Source organism: Pituophis catenifer, unplaced genomic scaffold (genome assembly GCF_029215685.1).
Source record: "Pituophis catenifer annectens isolate HBS135680 unplaced genomic scaffold, rPitCat1.0.hap2 SCAF_139, whole genome shotgun sequence".
NCBI classification, from domain to species: Eukaryota; Metazoa; Chordata; class Lepidosauria; order Squamata; family Colubridae; genus Pituophis; species Pituophis catenifer.
The window spans coordinates 12,501-17,500 of record NW_027257019.1 but is presented as its reverse complement, the minus strand read 5'-3'; positions in this window follow the sequence as shown (position 1 = coordinate 17,500).

Below are 5,000 nucleotides of genomic sequence, written 5' to 3'. Positions count from 1 at the left end.
GGCGGAAGGGGATCCCGGCTCCGGGGCCGCGGGACTCGGTCGGGGACCTCCGCCGTCGCCTCGGTGCCCCCGCCGGACCCCGGGGGTGTCCGCGACGGGCAGTCGTCCCGGTCTACCGGGGCCCCGGCCGGATCAGCCTTTCTCTTTCCCACGCCACGATGGATGCACGGGATCCCGGCTCCGGGGCCGCGGGCCTCGGTCGGCGACCTCCGCCGTCGCCTCGGTGTCCCCGCCGGACCCCGGGGGTGCCCGCGACGGGGAGACGGCCGGGTCTACCGGGACGGCCTCGGGCGGGTCCGGCTTACCGGGGCCCCGGCCGGATCAGCCTTTCTGTTTCCCCCGCCACGATGGATGCACGGGATCCCGGCTCCGGGGCCGCGGGCCTCGGTCGGGGACCTCCGCCTTCGCCTCGGTGCCCACGCCGGACCCCGGGGGTGCCCGCGACGGGCAGAGGGCCGGGTCTACTGGGACGGCCTCGGGCGGGTCCGGCTTACCGGGGCCCCGGCCGGATCAGCCTTTCTGTTTCCCCCGCCACGATGGATGCACGGGATCCCGGCTCCGGCGCCGCGGGCCTCGGTCGGGGACCTCCGCCTTCGCCTCGGTGCCCCCGCCGGACCCCGGGGGTGTCCGCGCCGGGCAGTCTTCCCGGTCTACCGGGGCCCCGGCCGGATCAGCCTTTCTGTTTCCCCCGCCACGATGGATGCACGGGATCCCGGCTCCGGGTCCGCGGGCCTCGGTCGGGGACCTCCGCCGTCGCCTCGGCGCCCCCGCCGGACCCCGGGGGTGCCCGCGACGGGCAGTCGTCCCGGTCTACCGGGGCCCCGGCCGGATCAGCCTTTCTGTTTCCCCCGCCACGATGGATGCACGGGATCCCGGCTCCGGCGCCGCGGGCCTCGGTCGGGGACCTCCGCCTTCGCCTCGGTGCCCACGCCGGACCCCGGGGGTGTCCGCGCCGGGCAGTCTTCCCGGTCTACCGGGGCCCCGGCCGGATCAGCCTTTCTGTTTCCCCCGCCACGATGGATGCACGGGATCCCGGCTCCGGGTCCGCGGGCCTCGGTCGGGGACCTCCGCCGTCGCCTCGGCGCCCCCGCCGGACCCCGGGGGTGCCCGCGACGGGCAGTCGTCCCGGTCTACCGGGGCCCCGGCCGGATCAGCCTTTCTGTTTCCCCCGCCACGATGGATGCACGGGATCCCGGCTCCGGCGCCGCGGGCCTCGGTCGGGGACCTCCGCCTTCGCCTCGGTGCCCACGCCGGACCCCGGGGGTGTCCGCGCCGGGCAGTCTTCCCGGTCTACCGGGGCCCCGGCCGGATCAGCCTTTCTGTTTCCCCCGCCACGATGGATGCACGGGATCCCGGCTCCGGGTCCGCGGGCCTCGGTCGGGGACCTCCGCCGTCGCCTCGGTGCCCACGCCGGACCCCGGGGGTGCCCGAGACGGGGAGAGGGCCGGGTCTACCGGGACGGCCTCGGGCGGGTCCGGCTTACCGGGGCCCCGGCCGGATCAGCCTTTCTGTTTCCCCCGCCACGATGGATGCACGGGATCCCGGCTCCGGGTCCGCGGGCCTCGGTCGGGGACCTCCGCCGTCGCCTCGGCGCCCCCGCCGGACCCCGGGGGTGCCCGCGACGGGCAGTCGTCCCGGTCTACCGGGGCCCCGGCCGGATCAGCCTTTCTGTTTCCCCCGCCACGATGGATGCACGGGATCCCGGCTCCGGCGCCGCGGACCTCGGTCGGGGACCTCCGCCGTCGCCTCGGTGCCCCCGCCGGACCCCGGGGGTGTCCGCGCCGGGCAGTCTTCCCGGTCTACCGGGGCCCCGGCCGGATCAGCCTTTCTGTTTCCCCCGCCACGATGGATGCACGGGATCCCGGCTCCGGGTCCGCGGGCCTCGGTCGGGGACCTCCGCCGTCGCCTCGGCGCCCCCGCCGGACCCCGGGGGTGCCCGCGACGGGCAGTCGTCCCGGTCTACCGGGGCCCCGGCCGGATCAGCCTTTCTGTTTCCCCCGCCACGATGGATGCACGGGATCCCGGCTCCGGCGCCGCGGGCCTCGGTCGGGGACCTCCGCCTTCGCCTCGGTGCCCACGCCGGACCCCGGGGGTGTCCGCGCCGGGCAGTCTTCCCGGTCTACCGGGGCCCCGGCCGGATCAGCCTTTCTGTTTCCCCCGCCACGATGGATGCACGGGATCCCGGCTCCGGGTCCGCGGGCCTCGGTCGGGGACCTCCGCCGTCGCCTCGGTGCCCCCGCCGGACCCCGGGGGTGCCCGCGACGGGCAGTCGTCCCGGTCTACCGGGGCCCCGGCCGGATCAGCCTTTCTGTTTCCCCCGCCACGATGGATGCACGGGATCCCGGCTCCGGGTCCGCGGGCCTCGGTCGGGGACCTCCGCCGTCGCCTCGGTGCCCCCGCCGGACCCCGGGGGTGCCCGCGACGGGCAGTCGTCCCGGTCTACCGGGGCCCCGGCCGGATCAGCCTTTCTGTTTCCCCCGCCACGATGGATGCACGGGATCCCGGCTCCGGCGCCGCGGGCCTCGGTCGGGGACCTCCGCCTTCGCCTCGGTGCCCACGCCGGACCCCGGGGGTGTCCGCGCCGGGCAGTCTTCCCGGTCTACCGGGGCCCCGGCCGGATCAGCCTTTCTGTTTCCCCCGCCACGATGGATGCACGGGATCCCGGCTCCGGCGCCGCGGGCCTCGGTCGGGGACCTCCGCCGTCCCCTCGGTGCCCACGCCGGCCCCCGGGGGTGTCCGCGCCGGGCAGTCGTCCCGGTCTACCGGGACGGCCTTGGGCGGGTCCGGTTTACCCGGGCCTCGGCCGGCCTAGAGTGTTTCTGTTTCCCCGCCTTGATGGATGTACGGGATCCCGGCGCGGGGGCCCCGGGCCTCGGTCGGGGACCTCCGCCGTCGCCTCGGTGCCCGCGCCGGGGCCCTGGGGTGTCCGTGACGGGCAGCCGTCCCGGTCTACCGGGACGCTCGGGCGGGACCGGTTTACCCGGGCCTCGGCCGGACCGGAGTGTTTCCGTTTTCTGCTTCCCTGCCAGGATGGCTGCGAGGGGTTGATTGAAAGAGCTGGTTTGACGTGAAAAGCTTGACTTCAAGTGAAAAGTTTGTTACAATTTCTGCCATCTTCCTTCCTCCAAAGTTTTGGGTGTAGTTTTCCCAGAGGAACCTCTCGTAGGCCTTTCATTTCTCATCTTAACTTCCCTCATTTATTCCATATTTTCCTTCCTCTTGCCGAATGGCCGAATCCAGTCCATTTCTAGTCAAGGAAATTATTCTTATTTCTTGCTGACCTATTTGCTTTGTGGAGCAAGTCGTTCTTAGGTCCCTTTGTTCTTTCTTCAACTTCTTCTGCTCCTTCTCTCGACGCTTTCTCGTCTTGTTCTCTTACTTGGCTCTCTTTTGGCTGTTCTTTCTTCTCCTCCCGTCGTCCGTCCCCACTTTCATCTCTCCATCTTTCCTGTTCTTGGTCATCTCTACGTTGTTTATCAAATAATTCCGCTTTCTCTCTTGAATCTACTCGATATCTTTGCTCTCGCCAGCTCGCCGATATTTCAGCTCGCCGATATTTTGTGCTTTCCCGTCGTGTTTCCCATCCATTGCGATCTCTCTGCTCTCCCTGTCTTCTCGGTAAATCGGAGATGAATTTCTCTGGGCGGGTGGTTTCTCATCGCGTGTCTTGTGTGCGCTCCCTACGTTTCGTCCATCCCGTTTAATATCTATCCCTCCCTCCCTCTCCTTGCTTTCTTCCATTGCTTCTGCTAATATCATTTCCAGAATGATAACCCTGAGCCTGAACCTGAACCTAACCCTAACCCTACAACTTTTCTCCCTAACCCTAACCCTAACCCTAACCCTAACCCTAACCCTAACCCTAACCCTACAACTTTTCTCCCTAACCCTAACCCTAACCCTAACCCTAACCCTAACCCTAACTCTACAACTTGTTTCTCTAACCCTAACCCTAACCCTAACCCTAACCCCAACCCCAACCCCAACCCTAACCCTAACCCTAACCCTAACCCTAACCCTACAACTTTTCTCCCTAACCCTAACCCTAACCCTAACCCTAACCCCAACCCTAACCCTACAACTGTTTTCTCTAACCCCAACCCTAACCCTATAACTTTTCTCCCTAACCCTAACCCTAACCCTAACCCTAACCCCAACCCTAACCCCAACCCTAACCCTACAACTGTTTTCTCTAACCCTAACCCTAACCCTACAACTTTTCTCCCTAACCCTAACCCTAACCCTAACCCTAACCCCAACCCTAACCCTACAACTGTTTTCTCTAACCCCAACCCTAACCCTATAACTTTTTTCCCTAACCCTAACCCTAACCCTAACCCACACTTTCGACTTAAAACCGTTTTTAGATTTAAAGTCGTCTTTCGACTTAAAGACGGACAGACGGCCCGGTCTACCGGGCCGCTCGGGCAGCCTCGGCCGGACCGGCGTCTCTGTTTCTGTTTCCCTGCCACGATGGATGTCGCGTGCGAGGGGTTGCTTTACATAGCTGGTTTGAAGTTGAAAGCTTCCGTTCTTGCCTAGATCTCTTGCTATCGCAAGCCTTCCGATCCAAGCTCCCATCGCAGTTTCAAGCGTCCTGCTTTCTTGGTTGGGAAAATCGGGGCGGCGAGACCTGACGCTCGCTTCCCCGACCCCGACCCTCACCCTTCTTCGAATGGTCTTTCTAATGCCAGCAGCGCTCAGGGAGAAATGTCACCCCCAGAAGACGAGAGCACAGCTTGCCCAATTCCGGTCTCCACACACCGGACTCGTCGACTTTCAAAACGTATTCCGCTTTTATGATCGTTTTAAAACTAAAACGACGATCCACCGGCGGCGATACTGACATTTAAGCGGAGAGCGGGAAAAGGGGCGGGAAAAAAAAAACTAAGTGCCTCGTTTCGGCGCCGGTCTACTCCGGAAGAGGTCAAAGAAAAGGGGGGGAAAACGAAGTGCCTCCTTTGGACGCCCGTCTACTCGGGAAGGGAGGCGAGGCGAGG